The 21296-nt window shown below is 40.9% G+C and overlaps 1 long non-coding RNA gene across 1 annotated transcript in view; it reads right to left on the bottom strand.

Annotated features, from left to right (window-relative positions):
* The window catches only part of LOC134171255 (uncharacterized), a 23520-nt gene extending 2224 nt beyond the window's left edge, over window positions 1-21296 (bottom strand). Inside the window, exons 1-2 of the long non-coding RNA XR_009967561.1 lie at window positions 20994-21296; window positions 3064-4223 (exon numbers count right to left, since the gene is read on the bottom strand). This is a non-coding gene — a long non-coding RNA (uncharacterized LOC134171255). The remainder of the gene's footprint in view (window positions 1-3063; window positions 4224-20993) is intronic.

The raw sequence follows: 21296 nt of genomic DNA, 5'->3' as shown, positions 1-21296 counted from the left end.
TGCAGGCTACATCCTTATTTATTCCCATGTGTTACACTTGAACATCATATGCATATAGTGTGTGTATATATCTATGTACATATTAAATGTGTGTTTATATATGTACATGCACACATAAACTTAGAACACATCTACTAAAACAAAGGGGTCTAGAAAAGCTTTAAAATTCTGGATTTATAAAAGAAGAGAAAAAAAATCTTCCAAAATACCTCATTCGATGTTTTCTTCTATTGTTCTTTCCACCTAAGTGCTTCCACTATATTTAACATACTGATGTCTGAAGACATCCTTGGTGTCTACCTTTAGTTCTAATCCAGTTGTTTTGTTACTGAATCAGTTTAGAAAAACATCTCTGTTCAGGAAAGTACTGAAGCATGCACTTCAGTACATTCTTAAAAGTAAGTGACTTTTTGAACCAGCCTAATAATTTAAAGTAGCATTAATAAACATTCCTTAATAAACAATTCAATTTGGTATGTGTTTACAGTGCAGTGCTGCTCCGATACTTTCACGTTTCTTTGCTTTTACCACAAAGATGACAAACAGTGGGACATAAAAATATTTTTGCTAGTCGAGTCTTAAGATGGCTTTGAAGAGCCTCATTTTCAGAAGCACACCACTTCAGAAAATCAAGTTCACAATGAAAGAGCGGACCTCTAGCACCCTACATCAGTAATTTTTTTTTGAAAACTTGACCTGCTCTTCTAGGCAAACCATTATATCCATAGCAACATATAATTCACCTTCCAGCTTGCCATTGCAGTTTTGTAACTATTGATTGCATCGTGAACAGTTGTTGGGACTAATCACAAGTGGTATGGGCATATGAGTATGCACACGTCTGTGTATGTGTGTGTGTGTATGAGGTACAAAACAATGTTTGCCCATGCAAAGAGTTCTCTCTTTCCTCAAGGCTCAGTCAGAAAAGGCTCCGGGAGTGCAAACAGAGATTTTCCTAAAACACTTCCCACCACTTATCTGTCTTTTCTGCAAAAAGTATGCGTGTTACGTTCAAGAATTGGATCAATTCGGTAACGAAACACTTCAGCAGTGGTACAAAGAAGGACTGTGGAAACAGTCCAGTTTGTGGCCAATGCAGCATAGGAGGAGAACCGTCCACCAGTCTTGCAGCCTGACCCCTACACCAGTAATCCCAGTTGGGCTCCAGTGCAGAGCTAGATATTGTTCTCTTCCTATGACAGTGGGAGGATGAGGGCATTGCCACTTTCTGCATCAGCACTCCCAGCTGCGCACTCCCCTTTTCCCACTGCTTCCTCAGCTTTGGAGCTGAGGGCCTGCACATAATTTGGAGAGCTCCTTTGAAATCCAGGCATTTTACTCCTGTAGTTCAGCAAATACTACCACAACCAGTGATAGATGCATAAGGATAAGAGCACAAAGAAGGAATAAGCAACAGAGACCTGTGTAAGGGGATGGGGGAAAAGCAATGCTTTCACTGAGAAAAGACATACAGAACTTTATATTAAAATTTATATATAACTGGTCATACTTTACAACAGCTTAGGAATTACCTGCACCTCCCAAGTGACATCAACTTAACAAATGCCCTGAACAACTAGCTTAGTTCAGGAGTGCTTAGAAGAGAAAAAAGATCTAAATGCATTTGATATGTAAATCTAACCAGCTCTTCTTGCCACACAAAAGGAATTTATCCTCTTTTTAAATTTTTAGCTTTATAATGGCAGTGGTGTTCTTAGGGACATCTCTACTCAAATTCAGAACTCCCCATTTTGTATAAATATGTTAGCTTAATAAAGTAGGGCTGGCCATAAATAAATAAATAAATAAATAAAAAGTGTGAAGATTTTCAATTTCACACTTGTTTCATATCAGAGGAAAAAAATTACATTTCTCATATGTTCACCATACACCCATACATGCAGCCAAGAGAGAACCTTACTGCTGCTAAGTTTTGTTAATACAGCCTTCTTAAATCCAATACAGCTTCCTTCCTCTCAGAAATGAAAAAAACAAAGATGCCATTGCAAGCCATGGTTACTCTGATGTTGTAGCTACTCACATAGCCTCTCCCGCTACGAGGATAGCATTTGGCAAGTCTTTGTCAGTAGAGAAACTGCATTTAATTTGTGGCACTGTCACAAAACTAGACTGGAAACACAGCCCTTGTACTAATACACCAATAAAAATCCCAAGCTAAAAATATTAAAGATGACGTTGTTCAAATATTCCTCCTACACACATGAAACCTAAAATTGCCTTAAGGACTACTCTTCATTAAAGTTCCATTAAATGGGCTGTTACAATAAATTAGCAAATTACTTCTTAGAACCACAGCACATGGTTCCACTCAGAATAATGCAGAACGCATGACTTACATTAAGCAGATTTTCAAGCCTGTTATCAAAACTATCATTCACTTTATGTCTAACAAGAATTCTGCAACATTATAATTTAACTGAACTTAGATATTGTTACAAGGAATGCAGTTTGGTTTTAAATTGTCTTTGTTATGCAGAAGAAAGTTTGAATTGATGTACTTGTACATCTCTCCTGACTTCAGTCAAACCTGCAAGATAAAGGGTGTCTGGAGTTAACCAAAGCTCTGCCTGGAGTCCATGGGTCTACTCCCTACTTTTTTTGGTCTCAGGCAGACAGGAAAAAACACTATGCCTCTCTTATCTTCATGAGGGTAAACTCTGAGCTAGATTTAAGATCCTCAATCAATCAAAGACAATTCTTGCCTTAGAGATGTTACTCAGCTTTACTGTGATTCTGGCCAACCTCCTCAGATGAAGACATTAGAGCCAGAGTTTTAGCTATACCTGATATCAACAATGTCCAGATAATGTCATACAAAAACACTAAAATCTGTCCATCAGGTAGCATGAGAACATACAGGTTTATAGGCACTACAGATTTACAGTGCTTATGCACAGGGCTACTTTCATTCTCTGGAGTATAGTTTTTTGAGGGGAGAAAGTAGGACAGACTGCCTCCTGCTTTAGCTGCTCAGATCCGTTTCAAGCCAATAAAATCTGAGCAACACTTACAACACACAACCCTTACTTTCCTCATACTGACCCCGTGCTTTTGTGCATGGGAATGCATGCCTAGCTCTTGTCCGTGATCAGCTTACAGAGCATGTATAGACTGTGATCCCCATCAGCTCCTCACTGGCTGCTGCTGAGAAACACTGCTATCAACCTGCTGAGAGTCTTGAATTTTACCAAAGCATGTATCAATAGGACAAGAATACCAAATGGTTCCTATGAAAAAAAAAAGTGGAAAATTACTTATTAAACAGCTTGAGCACACACTGTAACTATTCCTTTTTACCTCAACCATGGAAGGTCTTCAAAGCTAAGGTCTCCCCCTGCTACGCACCGTGTGCATGGGCTACACTCAGGGGCCACTTGGCTACTAACCTTAGATGAAGAAACAGATACATACTAAAGCTGTGAGGAGCTGAAGGAAATAATGGTTAAGTAGCAATCACAATCAAGCACATTTCTAATACTTGTAAGGTTTCTTGGAGACATCATGGATGGCATGTGCCCTCTTGCTTGTGCATCTGATTAACAGCTCTTCTAGATCGGTGGGATTTTAGTGCAGGAGAGCAAATGGAGCCGATAATGTGGTCTTGTACCACTCAGCAACTTCTCATCCCTTCTTGATTAAATCAGTTCACTTCAGTCCTTTTCACCTCACTTTCCCTTGCTTCTATCTATTAACTTTGATTCAAAGATGTACCTGGGCATTTAACTGCATGTGTGGGAAATTTCTGTGTGTAATATTCTCAGGATACGCTAGTTTAAGACTAAATGGGAAGCATTAACACCCTTTAAAAAAGAAACACCAAACAACCAAAACCAAACAAAAATGAAAATAAACCCCAGGATTCAATCCATCACACTCAGTTTCTGTAGAAGCTAGGATTAGAGTCTCGGCTGAAGTAAAACAATGACAGTAGGCAGGAACTGAACTTGTAACTCCTTTCCTTACACTTCAAAGTGGTTACCCCATTTAACTGAGCTTAACAGGCCCCAGATTTGTTTTATCTTAATGACTCCTTGCATGGCTTATCCATTCTCAGAGAGAAAAAGAGCAGTGATGGAGATGGAGTTGGCAGCAGTGTGGAGAGCCAGGAAGGCTTTCATAGGCCAATACCCTAGGATGAACCATCACATTTTAGAGTGCACTATGGACATGAGCTTCTAAGACACTTTATAAGGAACCTAGAGCTGAGAGAGATGCTTTGCTTTAAAGGGTGAAACAAAAACAATTAAGTACATCTGCTTGTAAAACTATAACAAATTAAAAATGCTCAGTGTCATAATTTGTAGGATGACTGTGAAACTGACATTTTCCTGGGAGGTAAAGGGAACATCTTCCACTTAGTTCTGTAGTTTACCATCATTTGCATGAAACAACAGATATTCTTCTCACTTAAGACTTTGCTCCCTACAAGGAGCAATTCATCCACCAACTACTTCTTAGAGATGAACCTCCTCCTAGAAGTGCCTGTCTATCTACTCTAGAGGAGATCCACTCTGGCTGAATTGTTTCTAGGCAGCTGTGGTCTGGCAAGGTGGATCCCTGGTTTCCTTAACTCCCATTCCTAGGGTCACATCCAGGTCTAAAACCTGAAAGATTTAGGGTCATTACACTTGACACAAACATAGGAAGAAACACTTGATTCCAGGGCCAGAGGCTTAGTAGACCTTCTAGTGCAATTTCTAAGCTGACAGTGCTGTCTTTGCTGCTTTAATGACTTCTATGGAGATGTGGTCTCTGCAGCTACCGATAGGACAAAACCAATTTTCTTCATCTTGCATTCACAGCACTTCCTTTAGAGGAATTATGTCTTTTCCTGGTTTAAACAAATAAAATAGTATTTGGGTTATATGATTCAGATGATTAAAACACATTCACTTGTGATACTGCTTATTCCCTGCAACAGGGACTGAATTTTTCAGATTATGCACACAGCTAAAAACCCGTAAATTTTGTCATTCATATCCATAAGCAGCATGGCAAGCTGGCAAAAGCTATTACGTTTCAGTTACACAAGTGTGCTAAATTACTCAGTCAACTGACATCTGGCATGAACTATAAATTGCTCGCAAAATTCTTTTAGAAAGATTATTATATTATTATTAATTTGCTGTGTATGTCAAAGCATATCACACACACAGCAATCCTGAAATTAATTAGCATTTTCAAGTATCACACTGAAAAGGCCCACAAAGCCAGCAGAAATAATCTCCAAGATACTAGCAGGTTACGCACTGCTGGCACAACTTGCCTTCAACATATTTCCTTCAATCCATTTTTAAGAATAAAACACAAGAAACTTTTTTAAAACAATCTCTTTGTCTCATATCCTTGACTATCACAAATTAGGCTCAGAGGCTAAGATTTCATTTGCAATTTATATTCAGTAAATACAAAGCATTTAGAAAAATTGCAGTATTTTTTACTCATTTTCTAGCAATTCAAAGCACCACGATAAGACACTCAGTTAAATAAAGCAGCACAGAGAACAGCTTAACGATTTAAGCATTATTCAGAACATAGGGCTCCATTCTGGATTTACTGTTATACTTCAAAATACCTAGACAGGAAAGCTGAGCAATATTTCACTAACACCACTATTCAATAAAATTTCATATATAATTTCAATATAATTTCAAATAAAAAATCATTCGGAGCATAAAAACAAAGGTTAAATTCAACAATGTTTTATGAACATGCTTAATGAGAATGAGATTTCACCCAAAGCCCCTCAGTTGAAAGACCAAAAGCTGCAGTAAAAATTCAGACCCTTGGAGAAGTATGAGTACACCTGAATCACAGTTGCCTGGGAAGTTTCACTGATTCCTCCTTGTGGCATTTGCAGCACAATCACGGAAATATCACATGAAATCCTTTTCCCAGCCATGAGTGTAGCAGACAGCTCAGACAGCAGGAGTGAAAGTATGCAGAAAACCCAAATTTGGCAGTTCCTGCTTCCAGGATTTTGGACTCTGCAAATTACTTCAAATGTATTTAGCAACAACCCTGGGATATGTTCTAGAAAGGAGGTGCTGAAAGCCCACCCACCAAGTTGTCGCATGCTTCATAGCATTTACCACCCATCTCTGTGCACTGAGTGCAATTTTTCATGAATATAGAAAGCATAACCTTTAAATAAATAAAGGATAATTAACTCTCTTCCACTCAGTAACTAAACCCTGGGGGAGGGTGTGGGGTTTCTGTGTGCGTTTCTTCAGTCTAGTCTCTAATCTTTGCCCGGTGACTGAATCATAGAATGGTTTGGGTTGGAAGCAACCTTAAAGCTCACCTAGGTCCAACCCACCTGCTATGGACATGGGCACCTCCCACTTAGACCAGGTTGCTCAAAGCCCAGTTCAGCCTGGCCTTGAACACTGCGAGTGATGGGGTAGCCATAGCTTTTCCGGGCAACCTGTGCCAGGGCCTCACCACCCTTACAGTACAGAATTTCTTCCTAATATCTAATCTAAATCCAACTTCTTTCAGTTTAAAGCCATTCCCCCTTGTCCTACCACTACGTGACCTTAACAGTTGCAGCAGACAATGTTTGGTGTGTGCGACTTCTGTTCCTTGCATAAGGATTTCTTCATCTCATCCTAAAGAAAACCAGCTCATGTGCTCTAAGACCATCCTGTGGTGTGTACCAACACATGCTAAGGTCATAATATCACTCCTGGATACCACTGGAACAGAGGCTCCTGTTATGCAGACTGCCAGAAGTCCAGTAGCAAACAATGAAAAATTTGACAATATGAACATATTCTTCAGCTTCCAACTTTGTACCTTTTGAATCATACGTAAATAAACTGGCTAATGGAATCTAAACCAGCCACTATGCCCATGCTCACCGTTGTGATGGATGTGTAGGGGAATCATAGAATAATTTGGGTTGGAAAGGACCTCCAAAGTTCATGTAGTCCAACCCCCCTGCAATGAGCAAGGCCACATTCCACTAGACCGGGTTCCCCAGAACCACATCCATCCTGACCCTGAATGCCTCCAGGGATGGCGCATCCACCACCTCTCTGGGAAGCCTGTGCCAGGATTTTATGACCCTCATTGTAAAAAGTCTTTCTCACGTCCAGCCTGAATTTCCCCTCTTTCAGTTTAAAACCATCACTCCTCATCTTCTCACAACAGGCCCTGCTGAAAAGTCTCTCCCCATCTTTCTTATAGGCCCCTTTTAGAACTGAAAGGCCACAACAGGATCTCTGCAGAGCCTCCTGTTCTCCAGGCTGAACAAGCCCAACTCTCTCAGCCTTTCCTCACAGGAGAGGTGCTCCATCCCTCTGATCATTTTTGAATGAAGGAAAAGAGCGAAGGGCCATTTCATTCTCCTGCATGTTTCTGACACACTGCCCTGCAGTCACACACGTGCTCAGAAACAGCATGCTCAGATGCCCCTGATGTAAAATACTGATACTAGAATCCTTCTTTGGCAGTGAGGCAGGGAATGTAAGTGCCTACCTGCAGTGACTGCTGGCAGCATGTGGCCCTAAACTAATGTATTCCTATCCGAGCAAGCGAGTGAGAAACTTTTCTGCGAACGTATTAAGAGTTGGCAAAAACTTTGCTTCCGTACCCTGCCAGCTTTTGGCCCGCCCCTGGGACACGCGCTCACTCCAGGCACGGCGGACTCACGCTCCGGGCCCGGGGCCGCCGGCGCCTTGCCGGCAGCAGGAAGCAAGCGCCCGATCCCTTTGCCTCTCGCGGCCCCGTGGGAAAAGGCAGCGAGAGAAGCGGCGGGAGGGGCAGCGCCGGCGCTCACCAGCTCCGCGGCCGCACTCCCGGCGCTACCCAGCGGGGACTGCCCGCCCCGCCAAGCCCTCTCCCAGCCCGGTCGCATGGTGCCATCTAGTGACCGGCGCGCGGACTGACACCGGCACGCACAGGCACCCACCGGCAGCGCACGAGCCTCTCTCCCCTCACCGGCGCAGCTGCCAGCCGGCTCTCCCCCTGCAACCCCGTAGCTACTGCCGGGAGGGAACTCCCAGCAATGGCACCATAAAAGCAGGCAGCGAACAAGACACGTGGGCAAAGACACGAAAATTAAAAAGTAGGCCCCAAAAGTACCTTTATCTCCCCCAAAACACAAATGCGAATATTCCCCAGAAAAGTGGTGTGTGTGGGGGGGAGAACAGCAAACCAGCCCCATGCCATATTCAGCTTCTAGATAATGTGGTTATTTAGCAATCCCAGAAAGGTCCTAGTGCCAGTGCTAACCAGGCTCAGAACAATTACAGATTACAAATAAAAAATTACAACTTTTGCAAATGACAAATTAGTATGGCCCAGGATTTAAGCACAGCATACTTCACCTGGCAGCATCAGTGCAAGCCAGGGTAACAGAAGGGTTTATGTTTATATAGCTCAGGCTATGCCAGATAGTTTCACATAGACACAAATTGTCCAAGAGAAGTTTTTCTTGCTGGAGTTCATGAAGACTTTTGTGGTCTGCTGAGTGATACAGAAGCCAAAGTACAGTTAACCAAATAACCTGTGAGTAAGGCATCTGATATTAGCCTAAAGGTAATGGGGCATTAGTCAGGTAGGGAAAGTTGTTTATCAGCTGTCTGGCTTTATATGCCTGTAGGATTTACATTTTCAAGGACAATTCAAAAGTTCATTTACTTTTAAGCAGAGTGCTTGATTCTTGTATATTCAAGTGATGTCAGACACTGGGGTTTTTTAAATGGGGGGAAAATCCCTTCACAATCACAAAATCAAAAGAGTTTGTAATACTTAATTTGACTTAAAAGATCAGGGCAATCAAGTTAGTGTGCCCTTTTACAGGAGTTTAAAATTATCCAACCATGGCCCCACACATTCAAAAAAGCCTTTCAACTTGTTCTTCCATAAGCATAGAAATAGCCACACTTCACAGTTTTCAATGAAGTTTACAGCATTTTGCTATTTGTCTGACTGTCAGCAGGCAGCATTCATCCAGCAGCAGGCAAATACATTAAGAGAAGAAGGCAAAATTAGAGAATCATGGAGAGCTGAGAACTCAGCAGCTGTTTCCCCTTGAATTATCTACTTAGGAGTCCCTTCTCTGCATGCTTGACATGGGAACAAAAGAGGCTGCCGTCCCTCTTCCCAGCCGTGGCTGACAACCTGTGACAGACTATCTGGCAAGCAGCAGACCCATTACTGGGTCACTGGGAAGGCTCAGGAGACATCTATGATGCCACTTTCAGGCAGGGCCCTACACCTGCTAAAAGGCTGGATAATTCCCATTAGGGCTTTTTGGTGAAATGCCCTCTTGGGGTTTCTGTATGTTTTATTTAGCATTTTTACATCAAGTTGCTTAAGTGACTGTACAAAGACATGAATCGTGTCTCTATCTCTTGAGGGACACATCTCCTGAGATCACCATTCAGGGCCCTTCAAGCTGTCCTGTCTTTCATATATAGCTCATCTCTCAGCTGGTGATGAAGGGTAACCTCTTTTGGCACTTTCTTCATCTGATCTGGACAACCCGGGAGTATGCATGAGTTAACTTCCTGCAGCTCTACATTCTGATTGACGCTTTGTGGCATCAACTGGATCCTCCCCTCAAGATATGAAAGCCTTGTCACATGTTGACAGACCTTATTGTTACACAGAGTAACCTGAGTTTTATTCTGAAAAACACGCTTTGTCTTGGCCAACATAATTAACATGAGCAATGGCCTTTGTGGGTAAAATTCTTTAATAGTCGAAGTTTTTCCAGAGTTTCAAAGGCATCCATCGTCATTTTCAGTTCTCAGCTTTGAAACTAGAAAAATATTCTTTTATGTGAAATGTTATTTTGTTGTTTCCAAGACCTGTTTTGCAAGAACATAATAAAGAAGGGTGGACTACACTGTAACCATTAAGGCTGCTCAAGGATGACCATTCATTTGAGAAGACAAGGGGAACAACATGAAGTGTGAAAATGTTCATCATTAAAAACCATAAAATATTACAGACTTCATGAAAATCACCAAATTTTATTTCTTTTTAAAGTCAAACTAGGACTGTTTTTTAACTTTTAGCCATCTGACAGACTTGCACGCAGAAAATAAAGGCACATTTTTGCATTACATGGCCCAGTGATGCTATTTGGCCTCTGCAACAGAAATGACATAGTTTGTCTGGGAATATGAGTAGAAGACATTTTCGCTGGCTGCCCACAGGACGACAGAGCTGGTCATACAGATAGCCAAGAACCTGACAGTAAAACAGCCTGCAAAGAGCCGCTACCTGGCAAAGTTGGACTACTGTCATATTCACAACTGAACAGCAGATAGAATAGCAAGCGATGTGCCAGAAAATAAGGATTCTGCTTCTCCAGATATATTTACACACAGAAGAGCACAGAAAAAGCAGCCAAGAGCAAATCAACTTAAGCAGACAGCCTACGCTGACAGTGACACAAAAGAGGTAGACTCAGGTGAGTGATTTATGTGCAACCATGTAAGTCACACCAAACAATTGCATGTTAATACTAGACCCCAAGCTTTTTGTTATTACTGTTTTAAAGGGTTTCATTCTTGCTAGAAGGGATTCAGAGGATAAGTCAAATATCTATGCCTAGTTTCCAGAAAGATTTCTTACATATTCTCAATAAGGTCTTAAGTACCACTGGACTCAAGAGAAAAAAGACCAGAAAAAGAGTAAAAAAAATTTACTGTGGATCTATATATACAGCACCATCACAGATTACTTTAGTTATTTGTGCCCACAATTACCTCAGCACTAACTATGCTGACAAGAATTGGCGGTGATTTTAAACATCCTGAAATATACAGTCCTGACAAACAAACTTGCTCTGCCAAATTCAAGCCCAGGTAATAGATTATAAATAAAAAGCCAATAATCCCAATCTACCTACTTTCTAACAGCAAACAGGGAGGGCTGAAGTTCCCCTCCAGCTTGTGTTCTGTACCATTCTTATCCAAAGGTTCACCCTAGAGACATCTTGCCTTCTTTTCACCTTCCTTTTGTGTCTGTTTTTTATGTTCAGATGAAATGTCAGTATCCTATTTTAAGATGCAGTTTATGCAAGATGAACCTTTCAGTTAACTACACAACATTTGAAAAGGCTGACTCTAGGAGGATTCCAGGTTCTCATCCTAGATGCCCCCCCTCACTTACTTAATCAAGTCTGTAAAAAGAAAGTTCACAATGTGATAACTGTGTTCATTTTGGTCACACCCCACCCAACCATATGCTGTTTTTTAGCAAACATGGAATTTTTGTACACTGGCAATATGTTGGAGTTTTTTGGGTTTTAAGTGCTGAAATCAAATTACTTCTGGTGTGAAAACTGAAACCACCTCCAGCAACATGTAAGAATTTCTGAAGTTGTTGCAGATTCCACAATATTTTGGGTGTGGAACAGAGGAGCTGTACCTCTTCTTTGCTGCTTTCTTAAATCAGTTTACAACACAGAGATACTTCAGTTAACTCACTTAGGACACATCTAGCTATGCAGCATACTGCAGTATAACATGAGCACGGTTCAGCTTTGGGAATAATTAGCCCTGTTGAAGGCAAGCAAAGACAAAGCAGTAACATAGCAACATTTTGCTCAAGATTGTTTGATTAAAACATGCAAGCAGAAAACATGGACAGTTGCAAGTTGTTTATTCAAAACTTCTGAATTCCTTGTTTGTTTTGCATGAACAAGGTAATGCATGATGAAAGCATCAAAAGAGGATCTGGGGTTTTCAGTGAATCCTCTAGAGTTTAAACACATCCTTATATAATTCAGAGAAGGAGGAAGCAGAACTGGCAGTGCGGTTCACTCCTTCTTCAGACACCTAGTTTTCAATATCCAAAGACATTAATAAATCATTGCTCATTGCAAAGTGGCTGCCATGTTTAGCTTAATGATTTTAGCTTAAAGGTATTAATTTCTCTTTAAACTTGGAATTTATAATATTATATTTATATATTTTGCACATTTTGATAACACAAAACGCACTCTGAATTATGGAGGTGTTTCCACTGGGCCTGGTATGTATATAAAATATACTTGCTCCATTTAAAATTTTTAAACAGTCAGTTATACCATATTCAGATAGCATGTGATTTATAGCTCAAATTACACATCTCCAAGAATCTTATAAACTTTACTGTACTTACCCACATACCACCATAGAGATGCATTTAACAAGTACTCTAGGACAGAAAAAGAAACAGAAAAAAGAGCTTCCAGTTCCCTGAGCTGACTAAGTCTGTACCAGTCTGTCCTCCAGGTAAAAGACAGGTTTCAGTAGGAGGCTGCCACAGAGCTCAGATTCTAACACACAGAAAAAAAAGATTTTGTCTCACAAGGCTGCAGTTCCTCATCTTTGAGTCCACCCATCTTGAGTTGCACAGGAACATCTCTCTTCTGCCACCTCAACTTTTCCTTTTTCCCCTCCTCCATCTTTGATTCCCACTGTTGCCAAAACCACCGTGATATTGCCACCGAAAGAGACTTGAAACACTTCACTAGCCTCTAACAGCTGAAAGCCAACTAACCTGCTCCTTAAATAATCCCACTGGACAAAAGAAGGCATGTTTCATTCCCCCTCTTTCAGAGTCCTCTCCAAATAATGGGCTTATCTATGACATGTGGGTTTCTACCTCAGTCAATACAATACAGATTTCTACCTTTTCAACTACTGCTGTCCCTTGTCCTGCTATATATACAAGACCTAACTACTCTACTTTCTGTCCCTTCACCATGTGAGACCTGCAGAAAGCAGAATGCAGGTTAATTTCTCTTTTTCTTTGGTTGTGATGCTCCCTCTCTTCCTTTCAGTTAGTCCATTTCTCCGACCTCATTGTGGCTTCATATACCTAAAATCTTCTGAGCTTTACTACAGTAGTACTCCTGACCCAGACAAAACCTGGGATCCTGCTATACTGTCTTTCTAACATCCGTACACCGTCTTTCCAACATCAGCCGCCGGGGAGCTGTCACATAGGCCTTATGAACAAGGTTTCCGCCCTGTTTACTAACCTGCTCAACAAAGCTCTTCTCAAAAGCCAGCCAGACAGCAATGAGTCAGAATCAGTGTTGTAATTATATTTCTTCTTGAGTTTTTATGAATTACCATCACTACATTGCTGTTTATTAAAAAGCTTTGTCTTCTTGTTTTGGTTTTGGTTTTTTTTTTTGGTCTGCTTTAATGATATACCACACTGCGTAAAAAAGGAAAAGAAGTGTATATTTTGGGAGCTATTCATTGGGAGTTCTCAGGGTAGGTAAGGGCAAGTATAATTTTCATTAGCTCTGAAAAATGCAATATCCTCCAGGTAAAACTTTAATCACCCTCTGTGGAGTGCGATTTGGGTTTTAGTTTTTGTTTTTTTTTTTCAAGAAGGGAAATAAACACTTTCCTCCCCCAAAACAAAACTTTAAATCAAAACTTCCTCCCAGATGCTCAGATATTAATTGTATAAGCTTTAACTACACACAGCTGCGTATTTTTTAGCCCAAAGACTCACACCAGCCTCTTTTAGTATTCCCCCAGCATCATGAACCAGCAGACATCAGTATGTGGCTCTGGACAGATTGGTAATGCCAGCTTAGGAGGGTCAGGAAAATTGTGGCATCCCCTTGACTTCCAGGAAAACCCAAGTATGGGTCTGAAGTGTTTTTCAGACTCCGAAACACTACTTTATTGGATTCTAAATATAAATGTTTATTATGATTTGTCATTTCAAGCACGCAGCATTCTGCATTGGCGTGTTATAGAGCCAAAGGAAGGCCTATTGACGATATAGAATGATATCTTTCCTCTATTTGAATGTTCAGAACTACCTTTGGACAATTAAACATATGACTATATTTCCTAAATTTGCATAAAATGAGAATCACACAGATGGACAACACATGCTTCCCATAAGTCCAGTGTGAAAATTACTCTATCACTTGTCGTTGTACCCAATCTTTCCACATTTCTGGCAATTCACATCTTAAACAAACAAGAATTGTGACAAGCAAAACAGATGGTCTCTCCTCCTCCTTCCTAAAAAGTTCCAAAGGCAGATTTCCCAAAATTCTTGCTTTATAATCGTGCTGTTCTACTTGTCACAGCAGTTTTGAAAGAACTTTCAGTAATACACAAATAGCAGGCCTAAGCCTCTTTTACACCAGGGTCCTGGAAAACTTGCCTGTGGGTGCAAAGAATCTGTGCAGGGAATGAGCAAAAGCCCCCAGATCTTCTAGGTGAATTTCAAGAGGTGTCAGTCAAATAATTTAAAGCAGCCTTGCTATTCAGAGTCTAAAAGGTAGATTCTGTTTCTTTCTCCATTTATAAACTAGAGTGTTAATTGGTATGTGGCATCAGCTCAATATTCAGCATGTAGGAGCTTGATCAAACCTTCATATTTGCAAAGGAAAAAACATCCTGCAACAAAGGGCACTCCTAATTAGTGGCACATGAACCTTTTCATTGGGAGCATTCACAATGGATATACAGCTAATACTGACTTTGCCTTCCATTGTGGTTTCACAGCATATAAACCTTCTAATTTCTCTTCTACCTCCACTCCATGTGGTCTTTTGCTCAAATGTACCAACTGTGGCTACAGGTATCCATCTCCCACATAGGAAGCGCTGTGCAGTGTTTAGAATGATGGGACAGGCAAATGAACCTTGGAAGTATTATGTCAATGGGGACCACTACATGGCAGTAACTTATGAATTAGCTGATTATGAGCAAACAATGTCAGATGTGGAGAAATGTTCCAGGAAACCATGAACAAAGCCTCAGAAAAGAAACTGTAAAAATATGACCAAAAGTAACTAAGTTCTTTCTCTAAGCAACACAACCTGAAAAAACAATCCCTTGCTTCACAAGAAACACATATTAATAACACAGCCGTCATGACAGTAACCTTCTTAGCTTTTGCAACACCATTTCATATACTTCTCTCAGTCTACACAGCTACATATATATGTTTTGTAGGCATACAAATTAATCAGACTTACAGGAGAAGCTGCATCTGTATATTTTCACTGTTGCATATGAGCAAGCAGGAGAAAGAAGTCCCTGGTTAAGGTATTGCTAAAGGAATAGTAAGTGCGCATCCCACCAGAAAATGATGTGTGAGCCTGGCTATCCTATTAGTGTGTATGTTTTCCTACTGTTAGTCTATAATAGAAAAGTTGGGGCATCATTACCGCTGTCTTAAAAGAAAACAGCTGTTGTTAGCTGCATTTTGAGAGAAGTCTGGTCTGTCAGAGTAGCATCTGGAAACACCTCAGCCCCTCAGCCAAGTTAGAGGAGGAAAATCTATTTACTAAGCACCATAAGGTGATGGAGAGGTCTCTGGCAACCCTCAACATGCACAGAGAGGCAGCTTCAGGACCCACTAAGTAGTAGGTTGGCAGATATTATTTTCCAGACTCAATTTCCGGCTCATGTGCCTGTGGAGCTGTCTTAGGTGTCCCAGTTTGGCTCTAAGCCTTGTTTACAGGCAGGGTATTTCATCCCCTGGCCAGGAGACAAAGGGAAGGCTACATATTCTCTATTACTCTGCAAGCTTGCACCCTTCCAATGTCAGGTTTGGAAGTATGATTTTCTCACTAAAAACATAAATTCAGATGCTTCTGAGTATGAGCAACAAACAGTAGCAGGACAGAGTGCTACTAAAAGTTTTCTGGTATTTGTAGGGCATAATCATTGAAGTTAGCTCTATAATTAACTGACTGGATGGCATCTAAGGCTGATTTGCTGATTGAAAAGAAAGAAAGAATGCGGAGACTCTTACTAATGGTCAGGATCTGCTGCTCTCACATTGAATATCATTTCACTGCCTGAACTATCTCTTCAGTTTTAGTTGACCAAGTCAAGACGTCATTAAATGAGGTTGAGCAGTAATTTATGCTGAAAAGACTCCCACTGGTACTATTGGACTACTTCTAGAACAAGCTCATTTAGTTTCTATACCTCCAGCTCATTGGTGTCTCTGCTTTACATGTGAAAAATACATCTACGCTGTGGAGTCAGAACAAACTGTGCTTCAGCTGCATTTAAAACCAGATGAGGCATCTCTTCAGCACTTACACCTAGAGGACAGACCATTTCTTAGAAAGGTAATTAAGCTAAATGTGAAGGGATCATTGACAGTGAGATCACAAAATACGTGCAGGAAAACAGAGGGATCAGGCCCAGTCAGCATGGGTTCATGAACGGCAGGTCCTGCTTGACCAACCTGATCTCCTTCTACAATAAGGTTTGGTCACCTGATTGACGGGGAAAAGGCTGTGGACATTGTCAATTTGGACTTTAGTAGAGTATTTGACACTGTCTCCCACAGAATTCTGGAGAAACTGGCTGCTCATTGCCTGGATAAGTGGATTCTTCACTGGGCTGGAAACTGGCTGGATGGGGTTGTTTCGTGTGAAGAGAAGGCTCAGGGGTGTACCTTATCGCTCTCGACAAATACCTGCAAGGAGGATGTAATAAGGTAAGTGTTGGTCTCTTCTCTCAAGTAACAGGTGATAGGGCAAGAAGTAACGGCTTCAGGCTGTGCAAGGGGAGGTTTAGGTTTGATATTAGGAAAAATTTCTTCACCAAGAAGGTAATCAGGCATTGAAACACCAGGCTGCCCAGGGCAGTGGTGGAATCACAATCCCTGGAAGTGTTCAAAAAACCATGTAGATGAGGCCCTCAGTGATATGGCTTAGTGGTGGACTTGGCAATCCTGGGGTTGGACTCGACCAGCTTAGTTTTTTTCCAACCCGATTGATTCTATGATTCTATGATTTTTTCTGATGAGAAAATTTTTTTGTCATTTCAAAGCCAAAACACAGAACTCATTTTGTATCTCAGAAATGGTCCTGGATTGCAAAGGTAAGGAGCAGTAAAAGACCTTGTGGTAAATAGTACATATAATTTATAGGCTGAACATTTCCTTCCAGGGACATGTGTCTCTGTCTCTGCTGTCATCCACACAAGCAGAAGTGTAATTACTTCACACAACTCAGAGGCAGCTACACACAACCTCTGTCTCTCAACAAACAAATACCTCTGAAGTGGAAAACTAAAGGCAAAAAGAAAGGAGATTCCTGGGAATGCTTGTGCCATTTGCCACGTTACTTTCTGGTGGTCAAAACCTCTGCTTCAAAAGCATTCACCCTAACTTCAAAAGCCATGTGCCCCTCCTAATAAGCGTGAAGGAATCTGCCTGTCTTGGGGGACCTGACGGCATTGCACAGAGAAGGAACAGCATAGGCCAAGTTCTTTAAAACTAATTGCTGCAGTCTGGCAAATTTTTGGCATGCAGCCACCCCCAGCAGCCATTCAAAAATGCCAGGTGGCTCTGTCTTGCCAGCAAGATAATTTGGCAGAGATTTTGAAATGAAGCAATTCAAAGTGAAAATCATCTGCCCTTTCCAAACAGAACTGTCTTAAACACTTGATTAGATTTCAAACCAAAATAGATATTTTTCTGTTCAAATTAACTGACTGCAAAATAAGCCATTTTTGTCCTAGCCTGTCTGGCTGACTGTGTGCGCATTGTGACAACTTTGTGGTATTTCTGCATGTTACCTTTGCTCAGGCGTGGGCTCTATTGTGGAAAGTGGCAGGATATATTGTAAATGAGAATTATATTCTGGTAATCTCGGTTAGCAGGAACTTCATATTAATAAAAACTCTTGTGAGCCACAATACACATCTGCCAGCAACTTCTTGCCACTTGGTATCTCATCTTCAGCAGCAAGACTTACTAGGAAAAAAAAATCCTAATCCTGGCTGCTAAATGTGGGCAGAGGTAGTTGAGAGGCTGTTAACAACTTTAAGTTTGTTTAGAAAATATTAAATAGAGCTGAGCCTGAAAATTGTTTTATAAGTTTTCTGATCTCAGAAAGATTTCCAATCGTGAAACTGCTCTAAGATTTTATTTTTATGGGGTTTAGCATCAAATAATTTTATTACAAAGTTGAAGACAACTTTTGTTTTGGAACTTATCTACACCACAAAGAATTTAAAGTTTAAAAAATCAATATCTAAACACATTTTAATTGACCTGACGTTAACTACCTTCACTTGCTTTTCTGTGCTGGTTTGTTCACCAGCTGAGGAAGATTGAATGGGAGCAGATGAAAATTTTCAAAATTAAAAACAATACAGGAAGTCAAATAAAACAAGTAGGAGAATCTGGTCAGGGTAAATCAGCCCTTCTTCCAGCAGATGGCTGCCCAAGACAATAAGATGCTGATTGCTTCCCTGCTATGGGTAGCCGGCATTCACTGTAAGGTACTAAATATCCTTTAGCAGTGCTGCTGGGTGTTACAAGGCGTACAGTTTACCCCCCAGTACAGTACCCTTCTCAGTGCCCAAACTAAAGAGATTTGCCAGAGGCTACCAGCCCATCAGCAGACAAGGTCACCTTATTGCCCTCTAGTTTGGTGCTTTGGCACCTCCAAGTGGGCTCCATTGCCCACAGGGTGCCAGAGGAGCTTGGTGTGCACACACAGTATTCAGAAAGTGGCCCACCACAAATAGCTTGGAGGAGATAGAAAATCCCCACTGGGGATCTCACAAGCTGTCCAACCACCACTGGCACTCCAGCCACCAAGCTTATTTGAAAGGTGGCACAGTCACCCTTCCTATTTCCTCCTACCTTCACAACATACCCTTCAGGTGGCTCCTTGCAAGCCCTCAAATCCAGGGTAGGTCATTTCTAGTCCTGGCTCACTTTTGCTGAGGGAAAGAATTCTTTCCCTAAGAAGTAGTATTCTGCACATTTGTCAAACTCAGCCTGTCTGCCTGTATTCTTTTCCTACACCACCATGTGACCTTCCATCTAACCTCAGAGAAAGCCACTTCAGACCCTCTACTCAACTACCTACCTGAAAAACAGACAACCATACCTAGAGGATTCACTACAGGCTGAATATTATTAGGCAGAATTCATACTATTTCAAGGAGCTTTTTGCAGTCCACAGTACTTAAGTATCAGAGGTTAATTTGGCTTTTCCCATGCTACAAAGCAAAATGGCTCAAAACCAAAAGAATTCACTCAACAACTTCATTATGATTTTCACGATTACTGTAAGACTGAAAAAAAATGCATCTTCATAGGTATGGAAAGGCCAACAGGGACCTCTTTAGGCTTGTCTTCTTGCACAGCAGTATGTAATTCTTTTTCCCTAGTAATTCCTCCACCAAACTCATTCATTCATGGTTTAGATGTAGCAATTTTCATCCTTTTTGACTTGCGCTTTTCAAGGAGAGGTGCTAACTTCTGTCAAGCCTCCAGGCAATAAAGCTGCCTTTTTAAGCTCTCCTTTGAGATCTCTTACAAATAGTCCACAGAGACTAACAGTCTCCAGATTAAACTGATTAGGGTTTATTGTGTTCTCTGCTTCCACTATTTGCACTCCTGTCTCCAAAGAGCTCTTTGCTCTCACGGACCCAGGCAACTTTGCAGAGAGCAGCAGAACTTCTAGCCAGATGTGACCTTTAAGGTATGAGGAAGTTGGAGACAACAATTTTCCCCACCACTGGTTTAAGTGTGCCACCCTCTGGACAGTGGTCTGAATCGCCTTTTCCATACCACCAAAATCTTGAGATAAAGCTCAGTGAGGTCCAATAGGTTGCAGGTCCAAAACAAAAGCCAGCTGCATACATATAATATTGAGTCCTGCTTATCCCAACCAGAAGCAAGATGCAAGCTTTTTACTATTAGCTCTATAGCCTGTTGCTGAAAGCAGACATCCTGTGACATGAAGAAATGAAATTCATTCTCAAATATTAAAAGTCTACATAATCTGCTTCTACCCTTGGACTACTGCTCACCTTTCCATTGTACCCATTGCAAACAGAGACGTGAATTGCAGCACCACCCAAGTTAGAAGATGTGCTAGCAGGCAAGGCTTTTGCCATTAAGGCCATGTTCCTATCTAATTAAATTTTCTACTATTTGGATAATTATTTTCTCTATTTTAAGGTTTACATTTTGCCCCAGCTCCCTTCTCTTTCCCAAAGGAAGCTAGATAGATTGTGCAACAGAGGGTCATTGTCTTCAGGAGGACTGCACAGGGTATTTTTCACTCTACCTTGCACTAAGCAGCAAGTCCTTTACAAGGAGAGCCAAGGCAAAAAGCAAACTGTCTTATACAGCAGGAGGCCACAAAACCACGTGAATAAAGTAAGCACACCGAGCCTCCAGATGGGCAGCAGACTATATGAAAAAGTTTTCTTACCAGGGAAATAAACATGTAGTCCAGCAGTATTTCTTTCTGTCCTCTCCTACTAGCTTGAAGGCTTACAGCCCATAAACCCAGTAGATTGTTTTTTAAGGTTTAATATTTACTATTCTGTTCCCAGGCCAGGTCATACTATTCCTTCTTGAGTAAAAATTCTAGGGCTTTGTATTAGATGCACATAATGACATCTTACTCATACTTCTTGGAAGTAGTGAGCCTCAGTGGGCAATTATATATGTGATCAGATTACAATGGACTGAAATGTAATGAAAGTGCTGCATAAACCAGGTTAAAATAGAAAGCCTGCATTTCTAAAAGTGACTTATCTAGTGTTTGGTAGATGGGGAAAAGAAGAAGAAAGATTCATAATGAAGAGAGCAATGTCAGAAACATTTCTTCTCTTGGAGAGCAAACTGACCAACACCCTGTTCTTAGAAAAGCAAAAGATGTCTTCACACAATTGGGCTGTGACATTACAAACTAAGAAAATTAATTGAAGCACTCAGTGCTTTACAATAGGAAAAAAACTCCCTGTCCAAATTTCATCCAACTGTTTTGTTTATGAGCTTTGTGAGATGAAATACTTTATTGTGTGACATACAGTACATACTGTGACATGGCCACAGCATCATATCCCAGACTCTTTCAGTGTGCAGAATAGCTGATGTGCAATCTGTTATTAATTCTTTTTGTGTTCTTTCTTTCAAGTGATTGTTCAGGTATTATTTGGAGTGCTACAGCCCAATGTTTTATCAAGTAGAAAGGTATTCATTACCTGCTGGAAGTTTCTGTGATGATGTATTTTACAACGATTGTTCCACAGCCATTATGAATTTGTCTCTCTGGTATGCCCCAGAGATGAGAGCAAGGGCACTTCACAGAAGGTAAGCTGAGGCATGGGGTTATTGGGTGCAATTTAGTTGATTGTTCTTCAGGTGCTTTTGAAAAGTGTTTAACATTTTACATCATCATGCAACAGATAAACATAGAAAAAAATTCATAGGTATAACTCATGTAGCATAATGTCTTAGCTCTGCAACAGAAATTGACATCCCACCTAGTTGTCCAAGTGATGATC

This window comes from Pezoporus occidentalis, unplaced genomic scaffold, assembly GCF_034315485.1.
Source record: "Pezoporus occidentalis ecotype Australia unplaced genomic scaffold, CSIRO_AGI_Poc_V1 ctg4, whole genome shotgun sequence".
NCBI lineage: Eukaryota > Metazoa > Chordata > Aves > Psittaciformes > Psittacidae > Pezoporus > Pezoporus occidentalis.
This window is presented reverse-complemented; position numbering and strand designations above follow the sequence as displayed.